General features: G+C 40.8%; 1 protein-coding gene across 11 annotated transcripts in view; it reads right to left on the bottom strand.

Moving 5' to 3' along the window:
* PTK2 (protein tyrosine kinase 2) overlaps positions 1 to 26,540 on the bottom strand; it is a 4,250,095-nt gene that overhangs the window by 1,394,895 nt on the left and 2,828,660 nt on the right. The window lies entirely within an intron of this gene.

Below are 26,540 nucleotides of genomic sequence, written 5' to 3' on the forward strand. Positions count from 1 at the left end.
ACTACTACATAGGTGGCAGTACACTAAACACCGAAAGTGTGATAAGAGACCTAGGGACACAAGTGGACAGTAGTCTCACCTTTGATAACCACATAGCCACAACAGTTAGAAAATCCTTATATGTGGCACACCTCATCACTAAGGGCTTTTCATCTAGAAAAAAGGAGGTCATTGTCCCTCTGTACTCATCCCTCATTAGACCCATTATAGAATACAATGCCCTGTTTGGTATGTACCTCACAAGACATCTGCAACAACTAGAAATGCCACAGAAATACCTCACAAAAGGAATCACAGGCCTAAAGCAGATGCCTTATACTGACCATCTAAAGAAATACCAGCTATACTCTGTCGCATATCGCCTACTCAAAGGCGATCTCTGCCTATCATACAAGGCCATGTCAAATCCAGAGTTGTTGGACATGCTAATCCCAATCCCTCTGAGCCACATGCTCCAGGGATCTTAACCTTGTCATCACAATGAATAGAACATGCCGGAGGAATGGGTTCCTGACCAAGAGACTCCCCATACTCTGCAATAGGCTGCCCATACATGTCTTCAAGAGGAACTTTGACGATTGGATGGGAAATAGGAACGTCACTCTGCTAGACAGGCGTCCAGGAAAGTAAATATTTGTGGGAAGCAATAGCCACGGAATTGTTATGGCTAGGCTTGTATAGGCCCTAGGCCCGATAGCCTAGTACCTACCTATGAACCGAAGGCATACCTCTCAACCTTATAGTAAAGACAGAAAAGCCTTGATTGAAACATTTAAATGACTAAAGTAGTTACCAAACTCAAAAATAAAAGAGTAGAGGACAGTAGCTTTACTAAAAAGTATTGTATCGTAATGCTGTTGTGTAAGTAGAAGACAGAGTCCATATGACTCGAAGATGACTAGTTGCTCCACAGGAAATACCCTCTACCACTTATCCCCCTACTGTTAGTAATCAGGTCCTCACTGCCCTCTCCAGAGCTAAACACACTACAGCAATGGGCCCTGATAACATCTAGGGATGCCTCCTAAATAGTTTGAAACATGACATGTCAGACCAACTAGAACCTCTATTCAGCCACAGTCTCCAGACAGGCTTCATCCTTAGGGAATGCAGGACTGCAATGGTCATCCCTCTACATTAAGGTGGACCATCAACAGACCCATTAGCTGGACTAGTCTTATATGCAAGGCCATGGAAAAAGTTATCATGGATCTAATAAATACATTGGAAATCTTCAAACACTGGACCCATCCCAGTTTCGTTTCGTCAAGGGTAGGTCACACCTATTAAACCCAGTGGACTACTGTCAGAATGCCACTTGAACCATGGATGACTGGCAAAAAAGTTCATACGGCCTACCTCATCCTGGTAAAGGCATTCAACACACTGCCTCCCCTAGGTATTGTAGACAATCTGAAAAATGTAGACATAAATCACTATGTAAACCGATGGATAGTCAAACGGCTCATGGACAGGACACATGAAGTTAGGCTGGGGGAATACAGCTCCTCAACTAGGCCTGTTACTAGTGGTGTTCCACAGGACTCAGCACTTGGACCTCTCCTGTTTGGAATACACTTCTTTGATGTCATAGCAAATATAGAGGGTCTTTGGGTGACCGAATTTACAGATGACTGGAAGTTGCATGCAATGACTGATTCCTCTAAAGATGTAAATATCCTTGAGGAGGGTCTGAGAGACAAGTAACTGGTGCCAGAAATATAGCCTAATACTCAATTACAAAAAATGCATATGTATACCCTTTGGGAAGTTGACCACCCCTGCAAATTACAACACTGATAACACTCTCCTAAAAGTAAACCCAGTGGTAAGGGACTTGAGAACTCAGGTTGACAGTAACCTGAACTTTGATCACCATGTGTCCACGGTGGTGAGAAGATCCTTCTATGTGTGCCAAGTTATAACTTATGGCTTGGCATCCAGATCTAAGGAGATCATAATCCCACTACACTTAGCCCTCATTAGACCAGTAATCAAGTGCACTGTACTCTTCAGCATGTACCTGACCAGGCATTTCTAACAACTATAGTGGCCACAGAGAATCCTCATTAAAAGAATACAGGGTGTAAAAAACATGTCTTATCTGGAAAACCCCAAACTATTGTCCCTGTACTCAGTCTCCTACAGGGCAATAAAACCTAGCCTAAAAGACCTTCTCAAATCCAGCCTTAATGGATATGCTGCACATTCACAAAAAAACAGCACAAGAATTACCCAGTCTGAGGATCTAAACATCGTCTGTGACATAAGCAAGACATGTTGGAGGAACAGGTTTGTGTTTTTACCTTTTTTCTGGAAAAAGATTATCCATTTATGTGAAACAGAGCTCTTCTTTAAGCTTATTTCAATAAAATTTGGACCAATGGATGGGAAAGCATAAATTCACCCCTGCTTGTCACCTGTGGCTTTTATGGACGGCAGCAGCTTATAGTCTAAGGCACAGGCATACACCAAAGTCTTTCTAGTCCTTGGGCACAGACAACTATGAAAACTGGGGCATGAATGGCTAGGCGTAAAAGGCTTTAGGGCCATTAGACTGGTAACCTCCAATTAGGATGTATTCTGTTGAGTTGCAAATGCATGAACTTGCTTTCCTTACAAATTTGTGTAACAAGAACAAGTTGGAGTCCAGAAATACATACAATAAGCAAAATGAGCTATAGTGAAATGTAGGAAACATCGATACTGGTTAGCAATGAGTTTCTCTTTAAATAAACTGTACTTTACTGGATATGACACTGCTGTATACAATGTATTTTAGATAGCATATATCATGGACAGAAGTAGGTTAAAAAATAAAAAAGGACAACTGGGTACACAAGTCCCAGTATAAACAAGTGCCTGATCCACGTATGCACACAGTGAAAAACTGGCAGTGTAGAGTCTTCAAGACACAGAAACATTCCAACAGTGAGGCTAGGCCACGTTCAGGGGAGGATGCACCTACCACATTTTAGACAGAAATAGTAGTCCACAATAAACGAGAGGCTGGAAAAGAGCCATAAAGATGATAGACTGGACTATTGCGGATAGGGAAGACATTACGTACTGTTACTCTTATGCAAGAAGCTCAGAATTTCCAGACAGAACACATTCAAAATGATTAAGACAGAAATTGGTGGAAAGAAAAGTACTTGCATAAGAAAAACTATCAAAACCACCACATGTATTTTTGTGTTCATTTATACAACAGATCACTGAAAACTATTATATAGACAAAAATGTTGGGCCATTTGGAAGAATAAGTAACCAAGGAAGTGCAAAAAATGTAAAGAACAAAGCCTAGAGATTTTCAAAAGGCATGAAAAATAAACATGGACATGGGAAAGAAAAAGAGATCTGATTTCTTGCAATGTTTGTGCAGAGGAGAAAGCCAAAATAGTCAATACCAGAAAGCATCTCCAAATATATTTGAAGAGAAATACAGGCAAAGTATGCAAGTATGGAAGCTCACAACCCAAACAATAAGATCACAAAGGGGGAATGTAAAACAGAAGATTAGTAAAGTAAAGGTTAAATTTACAGAAGCTGAAGTTATGAAATAATTCCAAAATGAAGGATTTACCATAGGAAGTGTAACACACAAATAATGAAAATAGAATGGAAGACATATGGACATGAGAAAGTATCCCTGGGATTCAAGAAGCTTGACGCAAGGATGGTTTTAGCCTTGCGCTGAGCGTCCTCACTACAGATGGCGCAGCAGTGCAATATGAATATGTATGAGGGCGCGCCAATGCAACCTCGACGTGCACAGGAAATGTGTGCGAGTACAGGGGGTGTGTACAAGTGCTCTACGGAGGCGTAAACATGCCCCGACACTTGCAAAACCTACTATGCCTACTAGTAGAGCCGCCCCTAACAGTAAGTCAGTAATTCAGTGTCCGTGGATACCGGAATGTATGCTAAGCATACAAGAGTGTCCACGAACAGTGAAATAAAATCGAAGTCATAAACACACAAGCACGTAGTGGAATATTGAGCCCGGTCACTAGAACTTTCACAATTAGACTCCCTGCCCCTGTGTCCCTATTACATATTCAAATTGCTGCAATATCGAAGGTGTAAGCAAAGTGCAGCATGTCTGCGCATTGCTGTCCTCCGCCGAGCGTAGCTTACACATCATATTCATTCAAATGGAGAAAAACATGCAAAATCAACGTGTCAATAGTGTAGTGTTTAGAGCATCCACCTTACAAACAGGCATTCACTGTTCGAGCCCAACAATAGCACATATCATTTTCCATGTGGAATGAATGTCGTTTTGCCGTAAAACTGGCATAAGAGTATCGCATGAGATATTTAACTTAAATATCATTCAAGCAAAGTGGCACTGGCATAATGAATAAGGTACTAGTAAGCAGGTGTAAGCACAAATAAGCAGCAGTAAACACATATAAGTACCAGAAAAATGCAAAAGGAGAAAAAAATCACACTGGAAGCAAGAAGATTTGACGTTAGCGCTTTCGTTTACTATAATACGTAAACTTCCTCAGACAAATTAACAAGGGAAATTAGTGTTTAAATAGACATACAAATAGTGACATCATTTCCTACACCAAAAACAAGTCTCAATAAAAGCCCTTCATGCCAAAATAAAAGAATTGCTTTCTTATATCAAAGGGACCTCCAACAAATACATAAAAAACAAGTGTAAGTTCATATTACTACCTACACACAAAAATACAAGAAAAAATCTAAATAAATGGAAATATATATATATATACACACTCACACAAATAGGAATGAATTAATATAAAAACAAAACAAAGAAAAATAATTTCCACTTAAAAATAAAAAAATATATATATATAATATAATTTATAATGATGCAACAAAGTCTCTATCTAAGCAATGCCTTCAACTTTAACACACTCATAATAGAGATATAAGTACCAGTAAGCAAGTCTGAGTGCACTTGCGCGGGTCTAAGAAGTGCCCAGCATAGGAAATGCATATAAGTATATACAGATATATAATATATATACAAATATATATATATATATATATATATATATGAAGAAAGAACAACGTAACAATAAAGCATACAAAAGGAATGAGAAGGGAATCAACAGCAACCCCTGTATTATATAGCGCTGTCAGCGTATGTCATATCCAGCTGGGCAGGAGTAAGCAAAGCACTGCTACTCACACCACAGGCAGGATATTACCAGTGGGAGTAACATTGTTGATTTGCTAAGTCTACTTTACACACAGAGGGTAGTCCCTGGTGGGACCACCCAAAAATTGATAGACCATTTGGCCATCTGACCATTACACAAGCAAGGGCAGGTATGTTCAAGGACTAAATGGTGGGAGAGCCTGAGAATACATGGGTTGGGACAACATACGTGTAGGGCCCCTAAAGCTCAGGAGAGGGCAATGTGTGGAGGTGTGTCATGGCTGCGATAACAAGTGGACAACAGATGGTATATGCGTCTATTTTAAACACGGGTGGGGTGGAGGAAATATGGGTATGAAATTATGGTGCCAGGGTTGGAAGAACTGGTTCTAATTGGACAGCCCCATGGAGGTCAGTGAGGTCGTTATAAATATATATGCATACACACATGCAGACATCAATATGTAGAAGTACATTCTCTGTAACACATTCATTCCATTTGCAGACATAAATAACATGAATGTGCCCTTACAAACCTCGACAGTAGATAGAATAATAGGTTGTGCAGAAGAGGGACAGGACGAAACTGCTAAAATGCAGAAGTGTGTACAATGTCCGAAGTCAGTGCTGAGCTGAAAATAATCAAATGTGAGGACTTTTCCACACATGGAATCATTCCTGTGATTTGCCTGCTACGGCAACGCCAATTACTAAACCGGTCTATTTGTAAAAGAAATACGCTGAACACGTACATAATTAGGCTTTCATGTGTAACGTGTGCATTACCACATAGTCATACTTATTAATTTATTGTAGTGTCATGCTAACGGGAGTAAGGATTTAATGAAGTATAGAGTCTAATCTTGACAAACACATGCGTGTCCCATGTGGGACAACCCACAAATTGCGAATAGTATTCTTTTGGTCGCTCATGTCACCAATGTTTGTGGACTAAACATTTGGGAGTTCTGAGGATATGTGGAGTGAGTCAACCGATGGGATGGGTCTATAGGAGTAGGGAGTGGCCAGTCTGTAGTGGTGTGGATACACCGCGAATCCGACTGGAGAATGGATGACTGCAGTGTTAGGGACGGGTTGGGGGGTGTGTTTGGGGAACCAGGAGCCATGGGTATATGGGTATATATGCAAATGAAGCAGAGCAGCAATAGTGTATTGGTTAGAGCAACCACGTAACGAACAGACATTCCTGTACCGAATCCCACTGTATCACATACCATTTACCATCGGTAATCTGTACATGAACATATTGCGACATCTGTCCACTGTATAACCTGCAAAATCTCAATTAAAAGTTAACTGGAGAGAAGTGCCAGTGTCATAATGAATTAGGCACTAGTAAGCAGGTCAAGCATATATAAACACCAGTAAGCATGTGTAAGTGCATTTGCGCAGGGTATGTATTGCTTTACAGACACACACACACACACATATATATATATATATATATACATATATATATATGTGTATATATATATATATATATATATATATATATATATATATATATATATATACATATATATATATATATATATATATATATATATATATATATATATATATATATATATACACATATATATGTGTGTGTGTGCGCACGAGTAGATATACACAGATATACAGCTATGATAGGAAACAGCACACAAGAATGATATATGTTCACAGGCTATGCCAAGGGAGGTGAGGAGCCCAAGCAAGAAACATGAAACACGTAGCATGACCTTCCACGCCCCACAGCCGGACACGGGAAACATACTCACAAACAATGTAAAGAGTTCACTGCTCCCCAGACCACAGGCAGGGTACAACCGGGGGGGGGGGGGGTACACAGTGCACCTGTGAATTCTAATCTTGGAACACAGACAGCAAAAATTGGCAAAACCAAAAGAAGGTGATAGACTCAACTTTCTGGCTGGGGTGTATGCATACTCGGAATACAAGGGTGGGAAACCCTGATGACCCATGGACTGAGACAATTGTATGAAATGGGTCCCCTGAAGTGGAGAGTGAGCAGCATGTAGTGGTGTGTCCAGAACAGAGCAGGACCCAGAGTAAGGACGGGTGCTGTTGAGGAGGTGCAGGTGGGGAAACTATGGGTAGCTACTTATGGGTCTAGGTGTGCAGGTGTTAGCTGATGTGGGCCTATATGAACAGCCCTAGGGATGTAAGCGAATGTGTTCACTGGCCAGATGCGTCACCCAACAAGCAGCCACACCCACTATGAGTCCCACTGCAGCAAAGTGTAATCTATATGGCAAGGAACGGAATAACCAGATGTAGATGTATATATGTAGAGGTATGTGTGTGTATTATCTACCCATAGCGACATAGAGATAAGCCTCTCCCTCTCCGTAGTACAAATGTATACATACAGAGACAGAATACAGATAAATACCCACATATAAATATATACATATGCAGACACCCATAGACCCATATGTTGTGAGATATATATATATATACAGCAAAATATAAATATACATGTATGCATACATATACAGATATATCTGTACATAGTAATGTGTATATATATATATATATATATATATATATATATATATATATATATATATATATGTGCGTGTGTGTGTGTGTGTGTGTGTGACTGCAGATATACACATGTATATAGCTAGGTTATGATACAGCAGTTACGAGTAACATATGTTCACAGGCCGTGCATATGGGGCTGAGTGGTCCAATAAACAAACGTGTAACACGTAGCATCAACACCCCCACCCTCCCAGCTAAGCTGGTGAGACATACAAACACACAATAAAGGTAAACACACCACTGCTTCCCAGACCACCGGCAGGATACTACCAGTGGGAGAGACCTGCCAGGTCTAATCTTGAAACACAGACATTGATGTCCCTTGTGGGACACCAAGAATCAATGATTGGAGGCAGTCCCAGTAATGACTTATCAAACCAGGATGTAGATGTACATGGACCAGTAGGTTGTGCAAGCTTGATACCTCATGGGTCAACACAATGTATGACATGTGTCCCGACATGGTGAGAGTGGGCAGCGTGTAGTGATGTGTTTACACACCACCTGCACCCACAGTAAGGATGAGTGCTGTAGAGGAGTGGTAGGTGGGGGAACTATGGGTATGCAATTATGGGCCTAGGTGTGCAGGTGTTGGCTGGTGCAGTCATATTAGGACCGCCCCAGGGATGTAAGTATTATTCCAAAATGGGCATAGCTGATGCCCATACCTCTCAACCCCTAAGAGCACATCCACTGGACAGGCCATAAACCATTGGGGAACAAATAGGGACAATACCTCTGAACTGTCCCCGATTTCCAGGGATGTTCCAGATTTTGACTCGGTTTCTAACTCTGCCCTAGGTAATCCCTGCTAAAACTAGTGACATTTGGAGGAAAGGTGGTGAATTACACGTAATGAATAACGACAACAATTAAGAGTTATAAACATCATTTACCTCAGAAAATGTGTATGAATTCATATGCTCTGAGTCTGTCAATGTGTCAGGTTAATAGCACCAATAATTTAAATGTGCCCCTGATGTTGTTATGCTGTGTCCCTGATTCAGTTTGTATTTTTTCCCAATCGTATGAGAGGTCTGATAGGGACAGAAAGCACATATTCCACTGACAACCTTAGAAAGATGATAGAATATTAGGTATGCAGTAGCATGACTCGGTTGAAGGATGTGGGTTCCAAAACCCAATTACTTGTTTGTATTGAAGAGTGTCAGTTCCCATGTATTAGCCAGATGGGTGCAGATTGTAAGAGGAACACACCAATAATATGAATCAAACTCTGAACAGGCAGCGGATTCCTTACAGTCGAACGGCATTCTGTTGCCTAATGGACAGCCATTCCCGATACTGTAGGCATGTAATCCGATGTAATAGACATCACAAGGTAATATCATAACTGAGAACATTGGAGAATATGAAGGTCTCTCCAAACACTATGTTATTGGATGACTTCAACTACCCAAACATTGACTGGGAAAACTACTCAAGCCCAAACACCCTCGCCCAACAGTTCCTTGAATTTATAAACTCTAACACGATGGAACAACTGGTCACCACTCCCACAAGAGGAAACAACATATTGGACCTGGTAATCACCAACATTGGGACTCTATGTTCCACACCAGAGGTAAACCCCTCATTGGTAAGATCAGACCATAAACAAATTTTCCTGGACATCCATATCCCCGTCCCCACCCCCAGCCAAGGAAATCACGGTAAAGAATTTCTCAAAAGCCAACTTTGCACTTTTCAAGACTGAGGTGGAATCCTTCATAGCCCCCGGGCCAGAGGATAATACAGCCCAATCTGCAGAATCCTTTACAAATGCATTCTATGAGCACCTGCAGGAATGCATGGATCGTGCTATCCCAAATAAAACCAAGACTCACTCCTCCAAAAACAGGAGACCTGTCTGGTGGACCCTGGCCATAAATAAGCTATACAACAGAAGGAGGAAGCTACTACATGACAGAGCAAAATCCCAAAAAGGGAAGGCATCTCTGATCAGTATTAGCAAGAAACTTCGATCCCTCATAAAATCATCAAAGGCCAGTTTCGAAAGAAAAATTGCCCTAGACACTAAAGATAATCACAAGGCCTTCTTTAGTTATGTCAGGAATATGGGTGGAAACTCCCAGATATGCTCTGAATTGTTGCATAATGGTACAAAATATACTGAACCTACAGACATAGCCAACATCCTGGCTGACAGATTCAGTGCAAACTTCTCCCCCCCCCTTCCCCCCAAAGGAGCAAATGCCTATCCCAACTGAATGTAACCTCCCTGACATCACAGATGCACAGGTGAAAGCTGCCCTCTCCAAAGCAAAAAACACAGCATCTATGGGACCGGACGGTGTCCCAGGCTGTGTCTTACATGAGCTCCAAGAAGAACTGAACCCTCACATTAAGTCACTGTTCAAACTTAGCCTTACTACAGGATATGTACCCAAAGAATGGCGTACAGCTACAGTGGTCCCACTCCACAAAGGTGGTGCCACAATGGACCCCGGGAACTATCGCCCCATAAGCCTGACTAGTCTGGTCTGTAAAGCTATGGAGCGTATTATCATGGAACTCATAAACAAAGACATTGGGAGCCTCCAGACACTGGACCCTACCCAATTCGGCTTTGTTAAGGGCAGATCTTGCCTCTTAAACCTAGTTGATTTCTTTGAAACAGTTACCAAAGCCATAGATGAGGGCAAGGTAGTCCACACAGCCTACCTGGACCTCGCAAAAGCCTTCGACACAATACCCCACTCGGGCATCATAAATAAGCTTACCAGCTTAAATATCAACCCCTATATCACAAGATGGGTTGCAAACTGGTTCAGGGATAGAACCCACATGTTCAGAATCGCAGGTGCCATGTCCGAATCCAAACCAGTTACAAGTGGCGTCCCACAGGGCTCAGTTCTGGGACCTCTCTTGTTCGGTATATACTTCTCTGAGGTTCAGGCTAACACAGGGGGATTATGGCTGACAAAGTTCGCAGATGACTGCAAACTGGGGGCCATAATCGGATCTCCAGCTGACACAAGCATCCTCCAAAAGGGTCTCACAGAGACGGATGCTTGGTGCCAGAGCCACGGCCTCAAGCTTAATGCTAAAAAGTGCATAGAGATTTGGGGACCAAAGTAGATAGTAATCACTCCTTTGATAATCACGTTGCCAAAGTGGTTAGAAAGACCTTCTATATAGCCCACCTTATCACGAAAGGGTTTGCATCTAGATCAAGAGAGGTCATTGTGCCCCTCTACTCGTCACTCATCAGGCCCATAATTGAATACAATGCTCCTTTTGGGATGTACCTTACCCGACACCTGCAGCAACTGGAGAGACCCCAAAAGTACCTCACCAAGAGGATCATGGGCTACAAACAGATGTCCTATGCAGCTCGACTAAAGAAACTCCAGCTCTACTCAGTTGCTTACTGCCTATTCAAAGGCGATCTATGCCTGACATACAAAGCCATGTCAAACCCAGAATTAATGGACATGCTCCACCTCAAAAAATCCAAGTCCCTTAGAGCTAAACGCTCCAGGGACTTAAACCTCAGCACAAAAATAAATAGGACATGCTGGAGGGACAGATTCATTTCCCAGTGGCTCCCCACACACTGGAATAGAATCCCAATTCATGTTAGACATAGCCCCTCGCTGACCCTCTTCAAGCGAAATATGGATGTGTGGATGGGAAATCGTAAATTCACCCCTGGGATCTCTTCTGTGTCCCTGCTAGACAGAGGCACAGTAAACTAATCTTAAAGGGTACCTTCTGTGACCTACTTTACAGAGGCACAGTAGGCTAATCTAATAGGGAGGCGGAAGCCAAATACACTCTGGCTAAGCTTATAAATGCCCTAGGGCAGATAGCCTAGTATCTACCTATGAACCTATAATCCTCCCTCCCACCCAGGGGTGTGTGTGTCAGATGCAAACACCAAATGCAGTGCATTTGCAAGTGCGGAAGCAAGCGGGTGTAAGCCTGTTTGGCCGCCAGTATGCAAGTATTACACTGGGAAAGCAATGTAGAGGCTAACTGAGTGTAAGAAACTGTAACCAGAGGTTAGCATTGCTTAGCACCACGCAAACCCATGCACACCCACTCACAACTGCTTTATTGTGCCTTAATCACTCTGTATCCAATGGCCTTGTTCTGCCCTGCAACAAAATAAACGGCCTCTGCAAGGCTCGAAACCAGGACCCTGCACACACAGCTATTGTGATTTACCACTAAGCCGTGGCAGATATACAGACATCGGACCTTATCACAAACATATCATCCGGCGCAGTCATTCAACAGTATAGGAAATGTATTCCATCATGTAGATGTATGTGTGAGTGTTTATGCCCAGATATAGATACATACATATATATATATATATATATAGATATATCAGGAACATCCCATGTGACAACAAAGCATTACAAAGGAATGAAAAGGGAAACATCAGCAATGCCTGTATTATGTAGTGGCGTTGTCCTATGTAATATCAAATTTCCCTCAGACAGACATGTGTCATTCATACACAAAAACATTTGTACATTGGCCATATACATCACTCTGTGCATGTTATTTACATTAACACAACAGTTCCTGTCCAATCATTATGTGAGAACAGTACTCTTGCAAGGTGCTGTGTGCGACATCATCATTATGATAAAGATAAATGGGGTAACCATAGAGGGACTGGTAGTGTTTTGTGTACAATGGCGTCGTCCTCATCACGTGTACCTGTAACATTTAGGATTCATGTGCATACTAGGATCATGCACCTGAGAGACAAGGGTGAGGACAACTGGAGTATGTTGTGATGCATATTAAAAGGGTTACATGTGTCCAGTGGACACGTGTGTGAAATGGACAGCTATGTATGGGGCAAATGTTGTTCTAGGAACCAATTGGCCTTTTGTTTCTGTAGGGTGAGAGTGGGATGTGGGGGAAGGACAGTAGGTATGCTCATGGAGGATAGGTAGGATGACAGACAAGACAGCATACAGGGTCGGTATATAACACATGTGGGGGGATACACCTCGGACGAGGAGGGGTGTTCGGTATTCACAAGCCCATAAACCCGCAGATGGAAACAGTGGGACAGAGGTCCCCAGACATGGGCAGCTACCACTGCACCAAAACAGCTGCAAAGGAGGCAGTGCTGGGGCTGTCTAGGAGGGGCAGCCTCACCCTGTAAATGTGACACTCTGTCCTTGAGCTGGTATATCTGGTCTCGAAACCCCTTACTGAGCCCCCTATGCACTATGTCCATGACTGTATGACAGTGAACATGTTCCTCTTTGGACCTGCTCCCAGGGGGGATAAGCTCCATCTTCAGTGATGGTACCACTAGAAGGTGGTGCAGAGCCAACAGAGGTGGAGGTCCACGGCTGGGCCCTAGATGTGCTGTGCCCAGTGCCATGGCCAGCTGAAGTGGGATAGGAGGTTCTGCCGGACCTCCAAACCCATACAGCCTATGGTGTTGCAGTTTAAACACAGATATGGCTTAGTAATAGTCAACAGCATTCAGGATTACTTACAACAGCATGCATAGATATGACCATCAACCCAACACAACAGACGGTATACATTTGCAGAGGGAGCACAACACATACATATATACTGCATGACATCTGGACAAAGTGTAGAAGACTTGTGACTGCAGCTATGAACAGTGGCCCATTATTGGCATGTCACTGAGAACCCCAGACAGTGACTGTCATACCACTGTTTCATGTGACATATGTCCAATCAGGGATGCGATGGCAGTAACTCCCATCACTATCACCATGTATTGACTGCAATCCTCACACTATGCTTCTGCAGTTCACAGATGTGTGTTCAGTGAGTAACACAGGAAACAAATGGTTCCACACACTGACCAGTCCACAGATGGCCATACAGACGGGTGTCCCTCACAAACAAAGCATTGTCTTGTCAGTTTTAAAACATGCAGAATAGCCATTACCACACACAACTTGTTAAACAGGTAATAGTCTCAATGAAGCATAGCTACACTTATATGCTGTAGTCACGTCTGGCACATCACCCTCCTGTCTTTAGGCTATTTCCCACTGTGTATGTTGTTTGGGGAACATCCACATATCATCTGTGATGCCGTTTACCAAACACCAAATCCAGGTACCACTCACAGCGACTGTCACGGGCAAACACCAACATGATGTTCCTAGATATTGTACTGTGTTTTTCATGCGAATGGCTATGGGATCATCATCACAGCTGTTCCACATGCAATCAGCTAGAGGAGGACTGCAATAGGTGCAGAGGCCATCACCTGATCATGACCATCACTTATAATACACAAGCTGCTGATGAGCAGGTGTACACCTCCACATCCACCAGAGAGTGTGTGGGAGGGACAGACAGAGGCAAAGTACATCAGAGAAGGGCTTGGAGACTAAAACCTAAGCATCGCCTGTCACACACCTACCAGTACAGGGGTCAAACCCCTGACTGACTAGTCATTACTATTACAAGTGCATGCAGTTACTCCATGTGCCACAAAGCTGACATGTTGGTGTGCTGTAAGAACATATATGTGTGTTGGTGAGCGACATCTGCAACAGAGATATAGTAGACATACATTAGGTGTAGTACACATGGCTGTCCACATGAACATATGTCATTGTCAACACAACCACACTCTCTAATGGACTCACATTGACACTCTTTGCCAGGCCCACAAATACACTCCCAAACTACTTAGTTTGCCACACTGCAGTAATGCACAGGTACTACATGCACCACAGGGGATATCCGGAGGTTCTAAAGGCTAGGGCATGTGAACGTGTTTGACATATGTCGGTATGCCAATGAGAGTTATACTGGGAGTGACTGTGGTTGGGAGCATCATACCCCACATGCAGACACAAGGTGCCAATACCGACATGCATGTGTGCATTGCTTCATGGGTGTGTAGTGGTTGGCTGTGCAAGATGGCTGTACAAGGCTGGGTGAGGGGTAATACTTGGCATCATGCCACCCAACAATGGTGTGCAGTGTGGTACAGGGGTGTAGTGTCTGCAATGTCCCACACAGATGGGTATTGTATGAACTGCTCTGAAATCCTGGTTACCATTGTGTACGGCCATAGCTTTGCAATGCATGCCATGTCTGTGTTTGATAGTCCTTGACATGGACATTGCCTGAGATGTGGATGTCCCACAATAATGTACAGTGACATGTACAGGTGTAAGTACAGGTACAGGTCTAAGTTTGCAGATGAGTGTAATCTTGGAGAAGTCACCGACACCTCAAATGATATGGCCATCCTGCAGAGAGGCTTGTCTCGAATACTGCTTATTGAATGGATGTTGCTTCTGGGATGACAAAGTGGAGGTCATTAATAAAGATAGAGAAAAGAAGGGGGTCCTAGAATAGATCCCTGGGGGACTCCTAGGGTGATGGGTAGAAGGGAGGATAGTCTGTCCTGCCAAAGGACAGCCTGTTGTCTACCACAGAGGTAGGAATGAAACCACTGGAGAGCATGGTTATCTAAGGAGAAAGCCTTCAGAGTATGTATGAGTTTTTGGTGGTTAACCATATCGAAGGCCTTGGAGAGATCAAGAAAGAGGGCTGAGGATAGTTTATTATTATTTTGGTAATTATGACATTAGAGAAGGAGAGTAGGGCTGAGGTAGTACTATGGAATGGCCTAAAGCCAAGCTGGGAGCTAGCCAACAGGTATATTTATATATATAAATCAATCATAGGATGTTACTAGGCTAATGCCCCTGAGGCCCTTACAAACCTAGCTAAGTGTTTATCCACAAAAAAAGAAACCACAGTCAACACCTGTCACCCCTGTCAATGAAGGACACAGGTGGAACCTCTGGGACAAATTTCTGGTTTCCCATCCACTCATCAAGGTTGCACTTGAAAAGGGTCAGCGAGGTACTCCATTTGACATGCATGGGAAGGCCATTCCAGAGACAGGGCAGCCCCTGGGAAACCAACCTGTCTCTCCAGCAGGTTTTTTTGATGTGGCATATTAGATTTAGGCCTTTTAAGTGAGTAATGCGTGAGTAGTTAGACTTACAGATATGGAGCATCTCTAGTAGGCCAGCATCTGAGATTGCCTTGTAAGTGAGGCACAGATCACCTTTGAGCAATCTGCACGATACCGAGCAGAGCAACAGTGATTTCAGCTTGTCCACACAGGACAGGTGTTGGAGGCCATGGATTCTCCTGAGGCACCTCTGTGGCTTTTCCAGTTGATGTTGGTGTTTGAAGAGCTACATACCAAATGGGGCATTATACTCAATTATTGCCCTAATGAGGGAAGAGTACAGAGAGGTAATAATCTCCTTTTTTTCCTGGATGCAATTCCTTTACTTATGAAATGAACCAAGTATAGGCTTTTCTGACCACTGCTGCCACGATAGCCAAATGTGAGATTGTTGTCAACCTGAGTACCCAGGTCTCTCAACACAGACTGTGTGCTTAGGGAATTGCCGTTGATGTGGTAATCAGTAGGGGCCATGCTTTTGCTGAATGGTATGATAATACATTTATTTGCATTTAACTTAAGGTCATGACTTTGACACCAGTTATTTGTTGCTATGAGACCATCTTGCAGTATGCTAACATCATTTGGTTAGTATAATGCCCTGTTTGGCATCTGTCTGGACACATTCAACAACTGGAATGCACAGATACACCTCACTAAAGAATACAAAGCCTAGAACACAGAGAAGCCTTATTAAAAGGATACAAGACCTAAACAACAAATCCTACATTGACTCACTCAAAGCCTATACCTGACATCCCAGAGACAACAAAAAGGTGACCCAGGTCTGCCATACAAGGTATCCTCCAGCACATGACTGATGGATTTACTGCACATCAACAAGTTAAATGGCATCAGAAATACTCTGTCTAGGGATCTAGACCTCCTCTGCAACATCAACAAAATGGTTTAGAGTAGTTTTTTAACAGCGTAGCATTTAAATGTCACATTCACTGAAATGAAAGTCAGTATTAAGCCAGAAACCAATGCACTTAGCACCTCAAGTTGAATATGACCATTTTCACCTCTGCTGGCACCCATTGTTTAACCCAGTAGGTCCAAGATGAAAAACACTTAACAGAAAGCCAAAGATGACTGTAGTAATTGTAGAGTAATTAGCATGCAAACCATTTGACTTTGGCTTCTCTTACCATAAACTGAAAATTATGCAACCATTTTTATATATTTAGTCAATTTTTGGTTAATGTAACAAACTTCAAGAAACTGAATTTTCAGTGGAGATTGATATCTGCAGAAAATGTATACAGTTGTAAGAGCCCTATTTATAGGCTTGCAACACACTTGGAACAGATGTGAAAAAATAAGTTCAGAGTGAAAGTCGGGAACCACAAATATCAGCTGCCCAAGAGAAGAGTTGAGAAACAGAGGCTGACATGGCTGGGTGTAGCGTGCCCTTATACATGTAGAATAGTCTCATTACACCTGTAATGACTGGGTGTAGGCTGTCCTTACACATGCAGAATATAGTCATTACACCTGTAATTAATGGACACAGGGTACTGTATGTAGAACTGATGGCTAGGTGTAGGGTGTCCTTACACATGCAGAATAGTGCCATTACACCTCTAACTTATTGGATGCAGGGAACCGTAATGCAGAACTGACAGATGGGTACAGGATGTCCTTATATATATATATATATATATATATATATATATATATATATATATATGTAGAACAGTAGAACAGTGTCATTACAAGTGTAACAAGTGGATACAGGGTCCATGAATGTAGAGCTGATGGCTGGGTGCAGGGTGCCCTTATACATGTAGAGTAGTGTCATTATGCATGCAATTAATGGATAAAGGGTCCCTGTATGTAAAACTGATGGGTGGGTGTAGTATGTACTTATACATACAGAATAGTGTCATTACAACTGTAATTAATGGACACAGGGTCCCTGTATGCAGAACTTATGGTTGGGTGTACGGTGTCCTTATACATGCAGAATAGTATTATTACACCTGTAATTAATGGATGCAAGTAATATAGTCTGTGTTTTATTTGCTTCTGTAAGTACTTGTGTTGGAATATAGTAAGTGTTGGTATCCTGTATGTTTTCAGTATTTTGAACTTTCAGGATTTTGGGCTTTCAGGATTCTGTAGCTCTCTCTCTCTCTCTATATATATATATATATATATATATATATATATATATATATACATACACACACACATATATCAAATCATCAAAACCACACATCATCTAAGACGAGATTGTTGAGATGAGAATTTTGAAATCCCATTTCAAGCGAACCAGCAGAAAAAGATCTTCCCAGGGTAAGTAACCAATTACTCAAAAAGAAACAAAACCTAAATCACACCATCCCTAAACCATCCAGTAACTATAACAACTCCGAGATGGCACTACAGCTGGGAAAAGGACAAAGTTCATTGTCATGCACAAAAGGTTACTTACTCTTCGTTGTTCAGCTGGCTGGGCATTTCAATATTCTTGTCCTGACGATCTCGTCTTTGCTGATTGGGGTTTTGATGATTTGTAAAATGCATAAACACACACTAATATATACACACAAATGTACACAGTCACACATACACAGACAGTGTGTGTGTGTGTGTGTATACAGTGGATATAAAAACTGTATACACCCCCTGTTAAAATGGCAGATTTTTGTGATATAAAAAAATGAGGCCACAATAAATCATTTCAAAACTTTTCCCACCTTTAATATGACCTATAACCTGTACAATTCAATTGAAAAACAAACAAATCTGTTAGGGGAAAAAATATAAACAAAAAACATACAATCCGCTGGTTGCATATGTGTGCACACCCTTAAACTAATGCTTTGTTGAAGTACAGATTTTTGCAGAATGTCCAGATTTTTGCCTCAAATATTTGGTCTGTTCCTCATAAAATCTGTGGTTTTATGGTAAATTATGGAGAATGAAGTCACTAAATAATGACATATATTTGAGTTTCAGACTTCATATCATTCAGAAAATGCATGTTAACATAAATCCTGTTATTCTAACTGCTTTCTAAATGAACAAGAACAATCTGTCCCTATTTTTTGGCCTTTGTCCCCACATTATTTTAGGCTTCGTCCAGATTTCTTGCGTTAAGGAGTTGAGAGGTATGAAGAGCACCGGTTGTCCTTCATAAAGGTGGCAACACTACAAATGCTAGTCCATGAGGTCTTACGAATTTCTTATAAGGTCTTTAGTGACAAAATTATTTTTTTCAGTGGTTTCTTTTAAAGTCTTCAGTTAGGTAATAAATTGTGAGGAAAACTGAATAATGATTTAAATTCCCAAAATAGTAATTACAGCAGCATCTCTTTTGACCAAAATCAAATTCAGAATTAGAGAATTCAACTCCTCCATTAAATGACAAGCAGCAGACCTGCTGGATAAGCATAAAGAATTACTTGATCACAATAATATGATTTGATAGTTTGGTAAAGAATAAAGAGTATTTAGTAAATAGGGTGGAGAGCTGTTTTTGGCCCTCTAAAGAATAAAGTTGAAAAAATTCCTTTTTTAACCACAGCAAAATAGGGAAAACTGGGCAAATATTTATAGAGAGAGGATGCATTTCAAAATGAAAAAAAATATATATATATTCAGAGCTTTGCTCAGGGCATGTCTTTTAATATGGTGGAAATGCCTTGAAATATTGTGTTCAAATATCACAAAGTCTCAGTAGAGGGGCATATGCCATTTATTCCCCTGGCCCTTGCACATAATAAAGAATACTATGCCACATATGAGATGGTAGGACTGAGAGTGGGGGAGAACTTTAGAGTGGGAAAGATGTCACCTTGTAATGACAGCATCTGTGAAGGAGGGGATCCTGGAGTATATAGTCTCTCTTAGCATAATATGCTGACATGTCAGGTGTTAATAAAGTGTGAAGTCTAATCCTGCCCTGATCACCTGAACAATAATAAAGAAATAAGTTTCCCCTGGGTAAACAAGGCAACCACAAAAATTTTAGTAGATGCTAATCCAATTTCTTTAAAGCCGCTGCAGGGATATACATTAGGAGTCCCAGTAAAATGTAAAAAAGATTACGCTAGAGTAGCATTGTAATTAATTGCAGCTTAATTTCAAAGGATACAGACCACTTGGCCCATTCTTTTAAAGTGCTAGCCACTATCAAATGGATCCTTTGCATGTTTACATTTCTCATATGTAAAGGGTGGGAGCCAAAAGACAACCTAGATAAGTAAAATATGGAGGATTGACAGTTGTAGTTATCCAGCTGCAAAGAGGTATTAAACACAAAAAAGGTGGGTTTTGTAGGATTGACTTTATAACCTGAAATGTATGCACCAGACCACCAGGAGGGAATGCTAAAGGTCAATTAATAGCACTTACAGATGATCTGAAAATAACATGACCTCATTGCACTGATGCAGATCAAGGAACTCACCCTCTAAATTTTGATCTTCTTCTTGAAAGAGAACTACTAATGCTCTATTGCTATTATAAAAAGTGGAGCTAATGGACAGCCTTGTCTTATTCACATAGCTAATTGGAAAGTTCTGAATCCATTAGGTCTTACTTTTAATGTGGAAAAACAGCCCATTGCTTGAATTAAGTTGACAAGTGAAGGAGAGAAAGCAAACACATTCATCATTTGATGTAGATAATGCCCGCTACCAATGTTAAAAGCTTTTTGTCGGCTACAAACAACAGTTCTGAAGGGACATTCTGGGTTTTTCAAGTTCTGCCTACTAAACCACTCTCAATTTCTTTATTTATTTTCATAAGGAGGATCTACCTTTGACAAAGCCAACCCAATGTAAGTGGATTAATTAGGGAAGTAGAGATGCCGCTGTTATTGACTATATCCCTGTAAAATCTTACTGAACATGTTTATAAGAGAAAGTGGCCTGTAATATTCTGGTTTGGATGTGCCTTTTCCTGTGTTTAGTATTTAATTTTTTTATTTTATTTTATTTTAAATTTGCTGACCAGGAAAGTCCGACTGGACACAGGTCCATTTTCAGCAGAGGCCCGGGGAGAAAAGCTCCACTTAAAAAAAAAATCTAACAAATAACAATTTTATGAATTACAACACTTTTCTCCTAAATACATACAATATTATAAAATAACATATTTTACATTTCTTCACAGATATATGTATAGATACAATTATTGTATTCCAGAAGCATACCACTTGTATGTAGGTAAATGTTTAACTTTCTTCAGAGATGAATAAGTAGATGCGAACAGAATAGAACATCATTAGTTAAGAATTAATATACAGAGGTTAGGCAGTATTAGGTGATCCTTGGTAGAATCATTGTATTACTGCAAATGTAGTGGATTAGCCTGGAGAGTCACATGGGCATAGCCAGTTGTTAAAGTAGTGGGTTTTGAGTAGTTTTTTAAATTGTGGTGGAGAACCTGTAGAAGTTGTGTGTTTTGGAAGTGAGTTCCTGACTTTTGCTATAGAGCAGGCAAAAAGAAATTTGCCAGCCTCATTCCTATGTTTGATGACATTTATGTGATTTTGGTCTGTTGACCTTAAGGCTCGGGTGGTGGTGTAGGGTTGTATTAGGTCTTGTAAAATGGGGATTTTATTTGGGAGGTAATATAGTTTGTGGGCTTTGTAAAGTTGAGTGGTAAGAAGTAATTGAGGCAGCTCAAGCCAGTTGAGCTGTTTGAGGGAAAGACAATGGTGGGCTCTATTAGAGGCACCTGTGGCAAATTTGGCAATCTTGTTGTAGCAAGATGCCATTTTGCTTTGTTCGCTGTGGCGAAGATTAGTCAGGATTGGTGAGGCACACAGTAGGGTGGATAATAGGTGGGTTCTGGCAATGGTGGCTTTGGTATAATTGGTCATGAATTGATTATTCCTATACAAGATACCTAGCTTTTTGTGAACTTTTTTGATTGTTTGGGCTATGTGTATATCAAATTTGAGTTTGTTATCGATTACTACTCCTAGGAGTTTAGTGTGTGCTGTTGTGGTGATTGAGGTATTGTCCTTGGAGTTAATGATGAAGTCATTGAGTGCAGGGGGTCTACCTGGGCTAAAGATAATTAGTTTTGTTTTTTTGGGATTGAGTAAAAGTTTTATGGTAGAAAACTATGCTTCAGCCAGAGTGAAGCTGTGTTGTGTTATTGTTTGTAGCTTGCTTAGGATAGGGGCAGCACAAATGATAGTAGTGTCATCAGCATATTGCACTATAGAGGCAGAAGGAGAGGAAGCAGCTATCTGATTTGTAAATATGGAGAATAGTTAGGGACCAAGAATGGAGCCTTGAGGGACTCCCAACAGATACAGGTAGAAGGGAGGATAGTTGGTTCTGCCATAGAACTGCTTGCTGTTGGCTTGATAAATAGCTGCTGAACCATGATATAGTGAGGGTAGATGGAGTTTTGAGAAGCATACTGTGGTTGACCATGTCAAAAGCCTTGGATAAGTCTAAGAAAACAGAGGATACAAAAAGTCTGTTGTTTCTGTGGTGTTGATTATGTTGGTATAGGATAATAGGGCTGTTGTGGTACTATGAGAGGGATGAAATCCATGTTGTGATGCTGATATAAGGTTATTTTCTAGAAGGTATTGCATTAGTTGTGTATGTACTACTCTTTCAAGTATTTTTGATAGGGGTGATAAAATTGCAATTGGCCGGTAGTTGGTGAGCTCAAGGGAGTTTCCACCTTTGTGGAGTGGAATAATATGATATATTTTCCAGAGGTTAGGTACTTTAGATTCAGATATGGATCTGTTAATGAAGATAGACACAGGGTAGGATATGGCATCAGTTGATAGTTGAAGGAAATCAGCAGGAAGTTTATCAGCAGCCAGTGTGGTAGGTTTCAATTTCTTGAGGAGTTTAGTAATGAGTTGTGTGGGTGCTGGGGAGAAGGAGAAGCTGGGGGGAGGTTGTTGTGTAATAGGCATAGTAGGGGTTGGTGAAGGAGTGAGAATGGTGGTGCTATTTAGGGTGTTGGATAAGGCTAGGACTGTTTCGGTGAAGAATTTGTTGAGTTGGGTAGGGATGTCCTCAGCGTCGGTTGGTACTATGGGTGTGGGAGTGCTGGTTTTACCTGGGTGCAGTAATCTATTTATTGAGGACCAGAATTTCTGCGGGTTGTGTGTGTGTTTGTCTTGCAAGGTTTTATAGTAATTGGTTTTATCGAGTTTTATAAATTTTTTGGTTTTGTTCCGGAGTGCTAAGATGATTTGTTTTTGTGGTGGTGGTTTTAAGTTTATGAAATTGAGCCCAGGCTCTATCTCTATCTTTCATTATGGTTCTGGTTTCTTTTGTTAGCCAAGGGGCATAGTTAGTTTTAACTCTGATAGTACGGGCTGGTGCATGACAGTTTAGGATTTTGAGAAAGATTGAGTTAAAGTAGTCTACTGCCTCATCTAGGGGTAGGTGTTTAAAAGGAGACCAGTCACAGTGTTTTAGTTCGTTGTTTAGGTCCTTGGTTTTGAAGTTTTTTTTGTTGTGAACTATTCTGAGGATGGGTTGGTTATAGTGTTGGGATTTATTTCTAACAAGGTAGGTTGGTTGGTGGTCACTTAAATTGTCAGGTAGGCAGCCTGCCTGTTTTGCCAAGGTGTGGTCAGACAGAAGTATCCAATCTAAGATGGATTGTCGTTTGATTTTCTTATCAACTCTTGCGGGGGTATCTATGACTTGGGTAAACCCATGTAGGTTAATGTGGGTAGAGGGATTGTACTTGGTACAGTCAGACCAGTCAGTATTAAAATCCCCTAGGATTATGGTCTCATAAGGATGGGAGATAGTCATCCAGTGTAGCAGGTTCTCCATAGCGTCAGTATTGTTTCCTGGGGGGATATAGGCACCTGCTATGACTATGTGTTTGCTAGAGTTTAGTTTTAATTTAGCAAGAATGAGTTCTATGTCATTGACATCTTGGGAGTTGTAGTTAAGCTGTTCTACTGTGAGATTATTTTGAAACAGAATGGCTACACCTCCTCCTTTTTCCCTTGCCTATCCTTCCGTATAATATTGTAACTAGGGGGTGTGATCTCATTATCATGGTGTTCTGGTCTAAGCCAAATTTCTGTAAGTATGGCTAAATCTGGTTTGTATAATGCCAATAGTGCATGGAGGTCCTGAACTTTGTTAAGTATACTTTGCACATTAATGTTTAAGAGCAGAAGAGAGGAGGTTGGTCTGTTATAAAGAGGATTTGGTTGGGTTAGGTTAGTATGGGATGTACCTGAGAATACTTCCATGATGGAAGATTAGTTTCCCATCTAATGCCAAAGAACATGCTTTTCAAAGACAACAGTTATAGATACCTCTGCTTTGAGTCCATCTGGGCCCAATGCTTTGTTTACTTTTAAATGTTTGTTAGACATCAGGATGTCTGATTTGTTTACTGTATGCTGAAGGGATTCCCTCCAAATATTTATTGGTAAAGCTTTCCAACAAATTCCAGAACGCCACTTAGGACATTCATAAATCTGTGATTGTACTGTCTCTTGAGAAAGACCAGAAATGGACCTCTGGAACCAAATTTGCCAAATTTGTTATTCTGAGCTAGTCTAGTAGAAAGCTAAGGGGAAATCTCAAAGTATTTTTAACCAGAGATTGTCAATGGCTATTTCAGTTTGCCTATTTTGGATTTCCTGCTTTATCTTTAAGCTGAACATATGACATCTGTGGAATGTATGTTAAATTAGCAGATACTAATTCCCTATATTTTGCCTGTAGAGGATTAAGTTCACTGTTATAGTGCTTCCAGAAACAGTTAGCCCATATCCTTAGTTTTGCACCAAAAAGCTGTTGTATGCATCCAATGACATGCATGGTTGGTATTCTCCACAAACCCACATGGTCCTGATAAAAATCTTGGGTGGTTCCAGACACCTGGAGGAAGCAGTCCAGGGATTTGGTATAGTATGAATACATCCCTGAGATTCTGGGAAGAGGGGAACTAAATTGGGTAAGTGATCCAGAATATATCATGGTTCAAATATGGACAAGGGGTTACCTCATATGTTGAAAGCAAATCTAGAAAGTCTTCGTCTACACAGGACCTATTAATACAACTGAATGTCTTGTGTCTTAAGGAATAATATGTGAAACTGAGGATTTCTTGGGTAGATATAAAGTCCCATAACAATAAGCATCATATCAGTTGTCTAAGACTTTAAACATTTTGTGGGTAGGGGTAATCCTAGGTACCTTTGGTACTGATGTAGCCATTTCTACCATGAGACAGTTAAAATCCCCCATTAAAACTAGCTTTCCTTTTTTTCTTGAATATAAGATAGAATTTGCCATACATTTGTTAAGCTTATTGTGATGTAGAGATATATATGATCCAAGGTTAAAACTCTGACCATCACCCAAACTATGATACCCACCACTTTTCCTCCAAGCAGAGAGTTTGCTTACAAAACCTGAAATAGAGTGCACCCTTTCCTTTATAGAAATGCAACCCCTTTCTGTTTATCAGTCAGATGTGAGGATGAAATTATTAAGTCATAACCCCAGCCTTACAACTTTTTTGTGCTCTTGGAGAGACAAATGATTTTCTTGTAATGCTATAAGACTTTGGGTGTTCAGCGTAATCCATGTTCAGAGCCTAAAGAGAAAATTCCATTTATGTTAAAGCTTAAGATTTTCATTTGGTGTAGTGGCCTAGTATCTATCTATATATAAAAGATCCCTTGAATGGAGTAGTCATAGTAAATGACCGTGTCTTAATGTGAATAAATTAAAAAACAATGATCCTTGGTGAACCATTCATTCATGAAAATTGATTTATAATCCAGACACAGGAATGCTTTTTTTTCATAATTTAAATCAATCTGTTCTTTAACTTTCATTTTCCTTACAATTAATTCAACCACCTGTCTCAGTCTTTGTAGGTAGTACTAAAGAATGCATGTATGTAAATGGGTGACTAAATGTTCCATACTAGACAGAACAAAATTTAAATCATAAAACCATAGTTGTCACCAACTCAGCAGATCAGAGACTGCTCAGCAAACATTCCTGATGATTAGAATAAGCAAGCTAATCAGTTCAATAAAATGTTCACACGTTTCTGATATTCAGTGGCTTCTTTAAATGCCAGTTGTCGACTGCCCTTTGTGTCTTATGCATAACTGTCACTGCATTTATTATTTTTAATTAGTTTCTTCTGTAGAACAAACAGTATAATATATTAAATAAAACTATGGCTAACTGCTTTCTTTACTTTATGCTCACTGATACTGTGTGTAGGGCAGCAGCACTACTTAAAATCTTCATTAATGTAAGGAAATGTATTATTCCCAAACTACCATCATGAATACTATTTATTTTGACATGGTTCGAACTTGTTTGCCTCGGGCTATTTATTAACCAGGTTAGCTGTCTACTTAGTTGACACTTGTAATCTATGACCCAGGGTCTGTAGAAAAGCAGTACTGTGCCCAACAATATCATGTCAGAGACAATAATGTACACATCATAATGGAATACAGAGGCAAAATATTTTGTAAGCACACTCAGAATATATTATTTGCATATAAGTGATAATGAAATATATCAGATTTTAAATCTGCTAAATGTTTTGCATGCTGTTTTGTAGCTACTGATGTTATATTGTAGCACAATACAGGGGCTTAATAGCAGTGAATGCTTAACAATACTTTAATTGCGTGGTGATGGTGCTGCGGTAGCATTGTCGCCTCACAGTAAGACGTTGTCCTGTTCGATTCTCAGCTAAAGCATCTTCTGTGTGAAGACATGCGTGAATGGGCGTACCTTTGTTGAAGGTTGTGCGTCAGGGCTGCAACTCGGTACGTAAAAATCTACTGCCAATCATTAGTAGACCGGAGGTCCGCTGTGGCGACCCCTAATC

This window comes from Protopterus annectens, chromosome 3.part1 (genome assembly GCF_019279795.1).
Source record: "Protopterus annectens isolate FY-2018-M chromosome 3.part1, PAN1.0, whole genome shotgun sequence".
Taxonomy (NCBI): domain Eukaryota; kingdom Metazoa; phylum Chordata; order Ceratodontiformes; family Protopteridae; genus Protopterus; species Protopterus annectens.